Below are 14,791 nucleotides of genomic sequence, written 5' to 3'. Positions count from 1 at the left end.
ACTTCAGCAGAATTCTGAGAACAATGGAAGGGTTCCGAAGCATTTTTAAACTTCAGCGGAATTTGGAGAACAATGGAAGAGTTCCGAAGTATTTTTAAAAGTCAGCGGAATTTCGAGAACAATGGAAGAGTTGTGAAGCATTTTTAAACGTCAGCGGAATTCCGAGAACAATGGAAGAGTTCCGAAGCATTTTTAAACGTCAGCAGAATTCCGAGAACAATGGAAGAGTTCCCATGCATTTTTAAACGTCAGCAGAATTCTGAGAACAATGGAAGAGTTCCGAAGCATTTTTAAACTTCAGCGGAATTCCGAGAACAATGGAAGAGTTACAAAGCATTTTTAAACATCAGCGGAATTCCGAGAACAATGGAAGAGTTCTGAAGCATTTTTAAACGTCAGCGGAATTCTGAGAACAATGGAAGAGTTCCGAAGCATTTTTAAACTTCAGCAGAATTCCAAGAACAATGGAAGAGTTCCGAGGTATTTTTAAACTTCAGCGGAATTCTGAGAACAATGGAAGAGTTCCGAAGCATGTTTAAACTTCAGCAGAATTCCGAGAGCAATGGAAGAGTTCCAAAGCATTTTAAAAGTTCATCAGAATTCCGAGAACAATTGAAGAGTTCCGAAGCATTTTTAAACGTCAGCGGAATGCCGAGAACAATGCAAGATTTCCGAAGCATTTTTATATGTCAGCGGAATTCCGAGAACAATGGAAGAGTACCGAAGCATTTTTAAACGTCAGCGGAATTCTGAGAACAATGGAAGAGTTCCGAAGCATTTTTAAACTTCAGCAGAATTCTGAGAACAATGGAAGTGTTCCGAAGCATTTTTAAACTTCAGCGGAATTCCGAGAACAATGGAAGAGTTACAAAGCATTTTTAAACATCAGCGGAATTCCGAGAACAATGGAAGAGTTCTGAAGCATTTTTAAACGTCAGCGGAATTCTGAGAACAATGGAAGAGTTCCGAAGCATTTTTAAACTTCAGCAGAATTCCAAGAACAATGGAAGAGTTCCGAGGTATTTTTAAACTTCAGCGGAATTCTGAGAACAATGGAAGAGTTCCGAAGCATGTTTAAACTTCAGCAGAATTCCGAGAGCAATGGAAGAGTTCCAAAGCATTTTAAAAGTTCATCAGAATTCCGAGAACAATTGAAGAGTTCCGAAGCATTTTTAAACGTCAGCGGAATGCCGAGAACAATGCAAGATTTCCGAAGCATTTTTATATGTCAGCGGAATTCCGAGAACAATGGAAGAGTACCGAAGCATTTTTAAACGTCAGCGGAATTCTGAGAACAATGGAAGAGTTCCAAAGCATTTTTAAACTTCAGCAGAATTCCGAGAACAATGGAAGAGTTCCGAAGCATTTTTAAACGTCAGCAGAATTCCGAGAACAATGTAAGAGTTCTGAAGCATTTTTAAACTTCAGCAGAATTCCGAGAGCAATGGAAGAGTTCCAAAGCATTTTAAAAGTTCAGCAGAATTCCGAGAACAATTGAACAGTTCCGAAGCATTTTTAAACGTCAGCGGAATTGCGAGAACAATGGAAGAGTTCTAAAGCATTTTTAAACATCAGCGGAATTCCGAGAACAATGGAAGAGATCCGAAGCATTTTTAAACGTCAGCGGAATTCCGAGAACAATGGAAGAGTTCCGAAGCATTTTTAAACGTCAGCAGAATTCCGAGAACAATGGAAGAGTTCTGAAGCATTTTTAAACGTCAGCGGAATTTTGAAAACAATGGAAGATTTCCGTAGCATTTTTAAACGTCAGCGGAATTCTGAGAACAATGGAAGAGTTCCGAAGCATTTTTAAACATCAGCGGAATGTCGAGAACAATGCAAGATTTCCGAAGCATTTTTATATGTCAGCGGAATTCCGAGAACAATGGAAGAGTACCGAAGCATTTTTAAATGTCAGCGGAATTCCGAGAACAATGGAAGAGTTCCAAAGCATTTTTAAACGTCAGCGGAATTCCGAGAACAATGGAAGAGTTCTGAAGCATTTTAAAAGTTCAGCAGAATTCCGAGAACAATTGAAGAGTTCCGAAGCATTTTTAAACGTCAGCGGAATGCCGAGAACAATGCAAGATTTCCGAAGCATTTTTATATGTCAGCGGAATTCCGAGAACAATGGAAGAGTTCCGAAGCATTTTTAAACGTCAGCAGAATTCCGAGAACAATGGAAGAGTACCGAAGCATTTTAAAACTTCAGCAGAATTCCAAGAACAATGGAAGAGTTCCGAAGCATTTTTAAATGTCAGCGGAATTCCGAGAACAATGGAAGAGTTCCGAAGCATTTTTAAACGTCAGCGGAATTCCGAGAACAATGGAAGAGTCCTGAAGCATTTTTAAGAGTCAGCGGAATTTTGAAAACAATGGAAGATTTCCGAAGCATTTTTAAATGTCAGCGGAATTCTGAGAACAATGGAAGAGTTCCGAAGCATTTTTAAACTTCAGCAGAATTCCGAGAACAATGGAAGGGTTCCGAAGCATTTTTAAACTTCAGCGGAATTTGGAGAACAATGGAAGAGTTCCGAAGTATTTTTAAAAGTCAGCGGAATTTCGAGAACAATGGAAGAGTTGTGAAGCATTTTTAAACGTCAGCGGAATTCCGAGAACAATGGAAGAGTTCCGAAGCATTTTTAAACGTCAGCAGAATTCCGAGAACAATGGAAGAGTTCCCATGCATTTTTAAACGTCAGCAGAATTCTGAGAACAATGGAAGAGTTCCGAAGCAGTTTTAAACTTCAGCGGAATTCCGAGAACAATGGAAGAGTTCCAAAGCATTTTTAAACATCAGCGGAATTCCGAGAACAATGGAAGAGTTCTGAAGCATTTTTAAACGTCAGCGGAATTTTGAAAACAATGGAAGATTTCCGAAGCATTTTTAAACGTCAGCGGAATTCTGAGAACAATGGAAGAGTTCCGAAGCATGTTTAAACTTCAGCAGAATTCCGAGAGCAATGGAAGAGTTCCAAAGCATTTTAAAAGTTCATCAGAATTCCGAGAACAATTGAAGAGTTCCGAAGCATTTTTAAACGTCAGCGGAATGCCGAGAACAATGCAAGATTTCCAAAGCATTTTTATATGTCAGCGGAATTCCGAGAACAATGGAAGAGTACCGAAGCATTTTTAAACGTCAGCAGAATTCCGAGAACAATGGAAGAGTTCCCATGCATTTTTAAACGTCAGCAGAATTCTGAGAACAATGGAAGAGTTCCGAAGCATTTTTAAACTTCAGCGGAATTCCGAGAACAATGGAAGAGTTACAAAGCATTTTTAAACATCAGCGGAATTCCGAGAACAATGGAAGAGTTCTGAAGCATTTTTAAACGTCAGCGGAATTCTGAGAACAATGGAAGAGTTCCGAAGCATTTTTAAACTTCAGCAGAATTCCAAGAACAATGGAAGAGTTCCGAGGTATTTTTAAACTTCAGCGGAATTCTGAGAACAATGGAAGAGTTCCGAAGCATGTTTAAACTTCAGCAGAATTCCGAGAGCAATGGAAGAGTTCCAAAGCATTTTAAAAGTTCATCAGAATTCCGAGAACAATTGAAGAGTTCCGAAGCATTTTTAAACGTCAGCGGAATGCCGAGAACAATGCAAGATTTCCGAAGCATTTTTATATGTCAGCGGAATTCCGAGAACAATGGAAGAGTACCGAAGCATTTTTAAACGTCAGCGGAATTCTGAGAACAATGGAAGAGTTCCGAAGCATTTTTAAACTTCAGCAGAATTCTGAGAACAATGGAAGAGTTCCGAAGCATTTTTAAACTTCAGCGGAATTCCGAGAACAATGGAAGAGTTACAAAGCATTTTTAAACATCAGCGGAATTCCGAGAACAATGGAAGAGTTCTGAAGCATTTTTAAACGTCAGCGGAATTCTGAGAACAATGGAAGAGTTCCGAAGCATTTTTAAACTTCAGCAGAATTCCAAGAACAATGGAAGAGTTCCGAGGTATTTTTAAACTTCAGCGGAATTCTGAGAACAATGGAAGAGTTCCGAAGCATGTTTAAACTTCAGCAGAATTCCGAGAGCAATGGAAGAGTTCCAAAGCATTTTAAAAGTTCATCAGAATTCCGAGAACAATTGAAGAGTTCCGAAGCATTTTTAAACGTCAGCGGAATGCCGAGAACAATGCAAGATTTCCGAAGCATTTTTATATGTCAGCGGAATTCCGAGAACAATGGAAGAGTACCGAAGCATTTTTAAACGTCAGCGGAATTCTGAGAACAATGGAAGAGTTCCGAAGCATTTTTAAACTTCAGCAGAATTCCGAGAACAATGGAAGAGTTCCGAAGCATTTTTAAACGTCAGCAGAATTCCGAGAACAATGTAAGAGTTCTGAAGCATTTTTAAACTTCAGCAGAATTCCGAGAGCAATGGAAGAGTTCCAAAGCATTTTAAAAGTTCAGCAGAATTCCGAGAACAATTGAACAGTTCCGAAGCATTTTTAAACGTCAGCGGAATTGCGAGAACAATGGAAGAGTTCTAAAGCATTTTTAAACATCAGCGGAATTCCGAGAACAATGGAAGAGATCCGAAGCATTTTTAAACGTCAGCGGAATTCCGAGAACAATGGAAGAGTTCCGAAGCATTTTTAAACGTCAGCGGAATTCCGAGAACAATGGAAGAGTTCTGAAGCATTTTTAAACGTCAGCGGAATTTTGAAAACAATGGAAGATTTCCGTAGCATTTTTAAACGTCAGCGGAATTCTGAGAACAATGGAAGAGTTCCGAAGCATTTTTAAACATCAGCGGAATGTCGAGAACAATGCAAGATTTCCGAAGCATTTTTATATGTCAGCGGAATTCCGAGAACAATGGAAGAGTACCGAAGCATTTTTAAATGTCAGCGGAATTCTGAGAACAATGGAAGAGTTCCGAAGCATTTTTAAACTTCAGCGGAATTCCGAGAACAATGGAAGAGTTCCAAAGCATTTTTAAACGTCAGCGGAATTCCGAGAACAATGGAAGAGTTCTGAAGCATTTTTAAACGTCAGCGGAATTTTGAAAACAATGTAAGATTTCCGAAGCATTTTTAAACTTCAGCGGAATTCCGAGAAAAATGGAAGAGTTCCAAAGCATTTTAAAAGTTCAGCAGAATTCCGAGAACAATTGAAGAGTTCCGAAGCATTTTTAAACGTCAGCGGAATGCCGAGAACAATGCAAGATTTCCGAAGCATTTTTATATGTCAGCGGAATTCCGAGAACAATGGAAGAGTACCGAAGCATTTTTAAATGTCAGCGGAATTCTGAGAACAATGGAAGAGTTCCGAAGCATTTTTAAACTTCAGCGGAATTCCGAGAACAATGGAAGAGTTCCAAAGCATTTTTAAACGTCAGCGGAATTCCGAGAACAATGGAAGAGTTCTGAAGCATTTTTAAACGTCAGCGGAATTTTGAAAACAATGTAAGATTTCCGAAGCATTTTTAAACTTCAGCGGAATTCCGAGAAAAATGGAAGAGTTCCAAAGCATTTTAAAAGTTCAGCAGAATTCCGAGAACAATTGAAGAGTTCCGAAGCATTTTTAAACGTCAGCGGAATGCCGAGAACAATGCAAGATTTCCGAAGCATTTTTATATGTCAGCGGAATTCCGAGAACAATGGAAGAGTTCCGAAGCATTTTTAAACGTCAGCAGAATTCCGAGAACAATGGAAGAGTACCGAAGCATTTTAAAACTTCAGCAGAATTCCAAGAACAATGGAAGAGTTCCGAAGCATTTTTAAATGTCAGCGGAATTCCGAGAACAATGGAAGAGTTCCGAAGCATTTTTAAACGTCAGCGGAATTCCGAGAACAATGGAAGAGTCCTGAAGCATTTTTAAGAGTCAGCGGAATTTTGAAAACAATGGAAGATTTCCGAAGCATTTTTAAATGTCAGCGGAATTCTGAGAACAATGGAAGAGTTCCGAAGCATTTTTAAACTTCAGCAGAATTCCGAGAACAATGGAAGGGTTCCGAAGCATTTCTAAACTTCAGCGGAATTTGGAGAACAATGGAAGAGTTCCGAAGTATTTTTAAAAGTCAGCGGAATTTCGAGAACAATGGAAGAGTTGTGAAGCATTTTTAAACGTCAGCGGAATTCCGAGAACAATGGAAGAGTTCCGAAGCATTTTTAAACGTCAGCAGAATTCCGAGAACAATGGAAGAGTTCCCATGCATTTTTAAACGTCAGCAGAATTCTGAGAACAATGGAAGAGTTCCGAAGCAGTTTTAAACTTCAGCGGAATTCCGAGAACAATGGAAGAGTTCCAAAGCATTTTTAAACATCAGCGGAATTCCGAGAACAATGGAAGAGTTCTGAAGCATTTTTAAACGTCAGCGGAATTTTGAAAACAATGGAAGATTTCCGAAGCATTTTTAAACGTCAGCGGAATTCTGAGAACAATGGAAGAGTTCCGAAGCATTTTGAAACTTCAGCAGAATTCCGAGAACAATGGAAGAGTTCCGAGGTATTTTTAAACTTCAGCGGAATTCTGAGAACAATGGAAGAGTTCCGAAGCATGTTTAAACTTCAGCAGAATTCCGAGAGCAATGGAAGAGTTCCAAAGCATTTTAAAAGTTCATCAGAATTCCGAGAACAATTGAAGAGTTCCGAAGCATTTTTAAACGTCAGCGGAATGCCGAGAACAATGCAAGATTTCCAAAGCATTTTTATATGTCAGCGGAATTCCGAGAACAATGGAAGAGTACCGAAGCATTTTTAAACGTCAGCGGAATTCTGAGAACAATGGAAGAGTTCCGAAGCATTTTTAAACGTCAGCGGAATTCTGAGAACAATGTAAGAGTTCTGAAGCATTTTTAAACTTCAGCAGAATTCCGAGAGCAATGGAAGAGTTCCAAAGCATTTTAAAAGTTCAGCAGAATTCCGAGAACAATTGAACAGTTCCGAAGCATTTTTAAACGTCAGCGGAATTGCGAGAACAATGGAAGAGTTCTAAAGCATTTTTAAACATCAGCGGAATTCCGAGAACAATGGAAGAGTTCCGAAGCATTTTTAAACCTCAGCGGAATTCCGAGAACAATGGAAGACTTCCGATGCATTTTTAAACGTCAGCGGAATTCCGAGAACAATGGAAGAGTTCTGAAGCATTTTTAAGAGTCAGCGGAATTTTGAAAACAATGGAAGATTTCCGAAGCATTTTTAAATGTCAGCGGAATTCTGAGAACAATGGAAGAGTTCCGAAGCATTTTTAAACTTCAGCGGAATTTGGAGAACAATGGAAGAGTTCCGAAGCATTTTAAAAGTTCATCAGAATTCCGAGAACAATTGAAGAGTTCCGAAGCATTTTTAAACGTCAGCGGAATGCCGAGAACAATGCAAGATTTCCAAAGCATTTTTATATGTCAGCGGAATTTCGAGAACAATGGAAGAGTTGTGAAGCATTTTTAAACGTCAGCGGAATTCCGAGAACAATGGAAGAGTTCCGAAGTATTTTTAAAAGTCAGCGGAATTTCGAGAACAATGGAAGAGTTGTGAAGCATTTTTAAACGTCAGCGGAATTCCGAGAACAATGGAAGAGTTCCGAAGCATTTTTAAACGTCAGCAGAATTCCGAGAACAATGGAAGAGTTCCCATGCATTTTTAAACGTCAGCAGAATTCTGAGAACAATGGAAGAGTTCCGAAGCATTTTTAAACTTCAGCGGAATTCCGAGAACAATGGAAGAGTTACAAAGCATTTTTAAACATCAGCGGAATTCCGAGAACAATGGAAGAGTTCTGAAGCATTTTTAAACGTCAGCGGAATTCTGAGAACAATGGAAGAGTTCCGAAGCATTTTTAAACTTCAGCAGAATTCCAAGAACAATGGAAGAGTTCCGAGGTATTTTTAAACTTCAGCGGAATTCTGAGAACAATGGAAGAGTTCAGAAGCATGTTTAAACTTCAGCAGAATTCCGAGAGCAATGGAAGAGTTCCAAAGCATTTTAAAAGTTCATCAGAATTCCGAGAACAATTGAAGAGTTCCGAAGCATTTTTAAACGTCAGCGGAATGCCGAGAACAATGCAAGATTTCCGAAGCATTTTTATATGTCAGCGGAATTCCGAGAACAATGGAAGAGTACCGAAGCATTTTTAAACGTCAGCGGAATTCTGAGAACAATGGAAGAGTTCCGAAGCATTTTTAAACTTCAGCAGAATTCTGAGAACAATGGAAGTGTTCCGAAGCATTTTTAAACTTCAGCGGAATTCCGAGAACAATGGAAGAGTTACAAAGCATTTTTAAACATCAGCGGAATTCCGAGAACAATGGAAGAGTTCTGAAGCATTTTTAAACGTCAGCGGAATTCTGAGAACAATGGAAGAGTTCCGAAGCATTTTTAAACTTCAGCAGAATTCCAAGAACAATGGAAGAGTTCCGAGGTATTTTTAAACTTCAGCGGAATTCTGAGAACAATGGAAGAGTTCCGAAGCATGTTTAAACTTCAGCAGAATTCCGAGAGCAATGGAAGAGTTCCAAAGCATTTTAAAAGTTCATCAGAATTCCGAGAACAATTGAAGAGTTCCGAAGCATTTTTAAACGTCAGCGGAATGCCGAGAACAATGCAAGATTTCCGAAGCATTTTTATATGTCAGCGGAATTCCGAGAACAATGGAAGAGTACCGAAGCATTTTTAAACGTCAGCGGAATTCTGAGAACAATGGAAGAGTTCCAAAGCATTTTTAAACTTCAGCAGAATTCCGAGAACAATGGAAGAGTTCCGAAGCATTTTTAAACGTCAGCAGAATTCCGAGAACAATGTAAGAGTTCTGAAGCATTTTTAAACTTCAGCAGAATTCCGAGAGCAATGGAAGAGTTCCAAAGCATTTTAAAAGTTCAGCAGAATTCCGAGAACAATTGAACAGTTCCGAAGCATTTTTAAACGTCAGCGGAATTGCGAGAACAATGGAAGAGTTCTAAAGCATTTTTAAACATCAGCGGAATTCCGAGAACAATGGAAGAGATCCGAAGCATTTTTAAACGTCAGCGGAATTCCGAGAACAATGGAAGAGTTCCGAAGCATTTTTAAACGTCAGCAGAATTCCGAGAACAATGGAAGAGTTCTGAAGCATTTTTAAACGTCAGCGGAATTTTGAAAACAATGGAAGATTTCCGTAGCATTTTTAAACGTCAGCGGAATTCTGAGAACAATGGAAGAGTTCCGAAGCATTTTTAAACATCAGCGGAATGTCGAGAACAATGCAAGATTTCCGAAGCATTTTTATATGTCAGCGGAATTCCGAGAACAATGGAAGAGTACCGAAGCATTTTTAAATGTCAGCGGAATTCCGAGAACAATGGAAGAGTTCCAAAGCATTTTTAAACGTCAGCGGAATTCCGAGAACAATGGAAGAGTTCTGAAGCATTTTTAAACGTCAGCGGAATTTTGAAAACAATGTAAGATTTCCGAAGCATTTTTAAACTTCAGCGGAATTCCGAGAAAAATGGAAGAGTTCCAAAGCATTTTAAAAGTTCAGCAGAATTCCGAGAACAATTGAAGAGTTCCGAAGCATTTTTAAACGTCAGCGGAATGCCGAGAACAATGCAAGATTTCCGAAGCATTTTTATATGTCAGCGGAATTCCGAGAACAATGGAAGAGTTCCGAAGCATTTTTAAACGTCAGCAGAATTCCGAGAACAATGGAAGAGTACCGAAGCATTTTAAAACTTCAGCAGAATTCCAAGAACAATGGAAGAGTTCCGAAGCATTTTTAAATGTCAGCGGAATTCCGAGAACAATGGAAGAGTTCCGAAGCATTTTTAAACGTCAGCGGAATTCCGAGAACAATGGAAGAGTCCTGAAGCATTTTTAAGAGTCAGCGGAATTTTGAAAACAATGGAAGATTTCCGAAGCATTTTTAAATGTCAGCGGAATTCTGAGAACAATGGAAGAGTTCCGAAGCATTTTTAAACTTCAGCAGAATTCCGAGAACAATGGAAGGGTTCCGAAGCATTTTTAAACTTCAGCGGAATTTGGAGAACAATGGAAGAGTTCCGAAGTATTTTTAAAAGTCAGCGGAATTTCGAGAACAATGGAAGAGTTGTGAAGCATTTTTAAACGTCAGCGGAATTCCGAGAACAATGGAAGAGTACCGAAGCATTTTTAAATGTCAGCGGAATTCTGAGAACAATGGAAGAGTTCCGAAGCATTTTTAAACTTCAGCGGAATTCCGAGAACAATGGAAGAGTTCCAAAGCATTTTTAAACGTCAGCGGAATTCCGAGAACAATGGAAGAGTTCTGAAGCATTTTTAAACGTCAGCGGAATTTTGAAAACAATGTAAGATTTCCGAAGCATTTTTAAACTTCAGCGGAATTCCGAGAAAAATGGAAGAGTTCCAAAGCATTTTAAAAGTTCAGCAGAATTCCGAGAACAATTGAAGAGTTCCGAAGCATTTTTAAACGTCAGCGGAATGCCGAGAACAATGCAAGATTTCCGAAGCATTTTTATATGTCAGCGGAATTCCGAGAACAATGGAAGAGTACCGAAGCATTTTTAAATGTCAGCGGAATTCTGAGAACAATGGAAGAGTTCCGAAGCATTTTTAAACTTCAGCGGAATTCCGAGAACAATGGAAGAGTTCCAAAGCATTTTTAAACGTCAGCGGAATTCCGAGAACAATGGAAGAGTTCTGAAGCATTTTTAAACGTCAGCGGAATTTTGAAAACAATGTAAGATTTCCGAAGCATTTTTAAACTTCAGCGGAATTCCGAGAAAAATGGAAGAGTTCCAAAGCATTTTAAAAGTTCAGCAGAATTCCGAGAACAATTGAAGAGTTCCGAAGCATTTTTAAACGTCAGCGGAATGCCGAGAACAATGCAAGATTTCCGAAGCATTTTTATATGTCAGCGGAATTCCGAGAACAATGGAAGAGTTCCGAAGCATTTTTAAACGTCAGCAGAATTCCGAGAACAATGGAAGAGTACCGAAGCATTTTAAAACTTCAGCAGAATTCCAAGAACAATGGAAGAGTTCCGAAGCATTTTTAAATGTCAGCGGAATTCCGAGAACAATGGAAGAGTTCCGAAGCATTTTTAAACGTCAGCGGAATTCCGAGAACAATGGAAGAGTCCTGAAGCATTTTTAAGAGTCAGCGGAATTTTGAAAACAATGGAAGATTTCCGAAGCATTTTTAAATGTCAGCGGAATTCTGAGAACAATGGAAGAGTTCCGAAGCATTTTTAAACTTCAGCAGAATTCCGAGAACAATGGAAGGGTTCCGAAGCATTTCTAAACTTCAGCGGAATTTGGAGAACAATGGAAGAGTTCCGAAGTATTTTTAAAAGTCAGCGGAATTTCGAGAACAATGGAAGAGTTGTGAAGCATTTTTAAACGTCAGCGGAATTCCGAGAACAATGGAAGAGTTCCGAAGCATTTTTAAACGTCAGCAGAATTCCGAGAACAATGGAAGAGTTCCCATGCATTTTTAAACGTCAGCAGAATTCTGAGAACAATGGAAGAGTTCCGAAGCAGTTTTAAACTTCAGCGGAATTCCGAGAACAATGGAAGAGTTCCAAAGCATTTTTAAACATCAGCGGAATTCCGAGAACAATGGAAGAGTTCTGAAGCATTTTTAAACGTCAGCGGAATTTTGAAAACAATGGAAGATTTCCGAAGCATTTTTAAACGTCAGCGGAATTCTGAGAACAATGGAAGAGTTCCGAAGCATTTTGAAACTTCAGCAGAATTCCGAGAACAATGGAAGAGTTCCGAGGTATTTTTAAACTTCAGCGGAATTCTGAGAACAATGGAAGAGTTCCGAAGCATGTTTAAACTTCAGCAGAATTCCGAGAGCAATGGAAGAGTTCCAAAGCATTTTAAAAGTTCATCAGAATTCCGAGAACAATTGAAGAGTTCCGAAGCATTTTTAAACGTCAGCGGAATGCCGAGAACAATGCAAGATTTCCAAAGCATTTTTATATGTCAGCGGAATTCCGAGAACAATGGAAGAGTACCGAAGCATTTTTAAACGTCAGCGGAATTCTGAGAACAATGGAAGAGTTCCGAAGCATTTTTAAACGTCAGCGGAATTCTGAGAACAATGTAAGAGTTCTGAAGCATTTTTAAACTTCAGCAGAATTCCGAGAGCAATGGAAGAGTTCCAAAGCATTTTAAAAGTTCAGCAGAATTCCGAGAACAATTGAACAGTTCCGAAGCATTTTTAAACGTCAGCGGAATTGCGAGAACAATGGAAGAGTTCTAAAGCATTTTTAAACATCAGCGGAATTCCGAGAACAATGGAAGAGTTCCGAAGCATTTTTAAACCTCAGCGGAATTCCGAGAACAATGGAAGACTTCCGATGCATTTTTAAACGTCAGCGGAATTCCGAGAACAATGGAAGAGTTCTGAAGCATTTTTAAGAGTCAGCGGAATTTTGAAAACAATGGAAGATTTCCGAAGCATTTTTAAATGTCAGCGGAATTCTGAGAACAATGGAAGAGTTCCGAAGCATTTTTAAACTTCAGCGGAATTTGGAGAACAATGGAAGAGTTCCGAAGCATTTTAAAAGTTCATCAGAATTCCGAGAACAATTGAAGAGTTCCGAAGCATTTTTAAACGTCAGCGGAATGCCGAGAACAATGCAAGATTTCCAAAGCATTTTTATATGTCAGCGGAATTTCGAGAACAATGGAAGAGTTGTGAAGCATTTTTAAACGTCAGCGGAATTCCGAGAACAATGGAAGAGTTCCGAAGTATTTTTAAAAGTCAGCGGAATTTCGAGAACAATGGAAGAGTTGTGAAGCATTTTTAAACGTCAGCGGAATTCCGAGAACAATGGAAGAGTTCCGAAGCATTTTTAAACGTCAGCAGAATTCCGAGAACAATGGAAGAGTTCCCATGCATTTTTAAACGTCAGCAGAATTCTGAGAACAATGGAAGAGTTCCGAAGCATTTTTAAACTTCAGCGGAATTCCGAGAACAATGGAAGAGTTACAAAGCATTTTTAAACATCAGCGGAATTCCGAGAACAATGGAAGAGTTCTGAAGCATTTTTAAACGTCAGCGGAATTCTGAGAACAATGGAAGAGTTCCGAAGCATTTTTAAACTTCAGCAGAATTCCAAGAACAATGGAAGAGTTCCGAGGTATTTTTAAACTTCAGCGGAATTCTGAGAACAATGGAAGAGTTCAGAAGCATGTTTAAACTTCAGCAGAATTCCGAGAGCAATGGAAGAGTTCCAAAGCATTTTAAAAGTTCATCAGAATTCCGAGAACAATTGAAGAGTTCCGAAGCATTTTTAAACGTCAGCGGAATGCCGAGAACAATGCAAGATTTCCGAAGCATTTTTATATGTCAGCGGAATTCCGAGAACAATGGAAGAGTACCGAAGCATTTTTAAACGTCAGCGGAATTCTGAGAACAATGGAAGAGTTCCGAAGCATTTTTAAACTTCAGCAGAATTCTGAGAACAATGGAAGTGTTCCGAAGCATTTTTAAACTTCAGCGGAATTCCGAGAACAATGGAAGAGTTACAAAGCATTTTTAAACATCAGCGGAATTCCGAGAACAATGGAAGAGTTCTGAAGCATTTTTAAACGTCAGCGGAATTCTGAGAACAATGGAAGAGTTCCGAAGCATTTTTAAACTTCAGCAGAATTCCAAGAACAATGGAAGAGTTCCGAGGTATTTTTAAACTTCAGCGGAATTCTGAGAACAATGGAAGAGTTCCGAAGCATGTTTAAACTTCAGCAGAATTCCGAGAGCAATGGAAGAGTTCCAAAGCATTTTAAAAGTTCATCAGAATTCCGAGAACAATTGAAGAGTTCCGAAGCATTTTTAAACGTCAGCGGAATGCCGAGAACAATGCAAGATTTCCGAAGCATTTTTATATGTCAGCGGAATTCCGAGAACAATGGAAGAGTACCGAAGCATTTTTAAACGTCAGCGGAATTCTGAGAACAATGGAAGAGTTCCAAAGCATTTTTAAACTTCAGCAGAATTCCGAGAACAATGGAAGAGTTCCGAAGCATTTTTAAACGTCAGCAGAATTCCGAGAACAATGTAAGAGTTCTGAAGCATTTTTAAACTTCAGCAGAATTCCGAGAGCAATGGAAGAGTTCCAAAGCATTTTAAAAGTTCAGCAGAATTCCGAGAACAATTGAACAGTTCCGAAGCATTTTTAAACGTCAGCGGAATTGCGAGAACAATGGAAGAGTTCTAAAGCATTTTTAAACATCAGCGGAATTCCGAGAACAATGGAAGAGATCCGAAGCATTTTTAAACGTCAGCGGAATTCCGAGAACAATGGAAGAGTTCCGAAGCATTTTTAAACGTCAGCAGAATTCCGAGAACAATGGAAGAGTTCTGAAGCATTTTTAAACGTCAGCGGAATTTTGAAAACAATGGAAGATTTCCGTAGCATTTTTAAACGTCAGCGGAATTCTGAGAACAATGGAAGAGTTCCGAAGCATTTTTAAACATCAGCGGAATGTCGAGAACAATGCAAGATTTCCGAAGCATTTTTATATGTCAGCGGAATTCCGAGAACAATGGAAGAGTACCGAAGCATTTTTAAATGTCAGCGGAATTCCGAGAACAATGGAAGAGTTCCAAAGCATTTTTAAACGTCAGCGGAATTCCGAGAACAATGGAAGAGTTCTGAAGCATTTTTAAACGTCAGCGGAATTTTGAAAACAATGTAAGATTTCCGAAGCATTTTTAAACTTCAGCGGAATTCCGAGAAAAATGGAAGAGTTCCAAAGCATTTTAAAAGTTCAGCAGAATTCCGAGAACAATTGAAGAGTTCCGAAGCATTTTTAAACGTCAGCGGAATGCCGAGAACAATGCAAGATTTCCGAAGCA

Source organism: Phyllobates terribilis, unplaced genomic scaffold (assembly GCF_046119375.1).
Source record: "Phyllobates terribilis strain yellow unplaced genomic scaffold, ASM4611937v1 Scaffold_22__1_contigs__length_20350403, whole genome shotgun sequence".
NCBI lineage: Eukaryota > Metazoa > Chordata > Amphibia > Anura > Dendrobatidae > Phyllobates > Phyllobates terribilis.
This window is presented reverse-complemented; position numbering follows the sequence as displayed.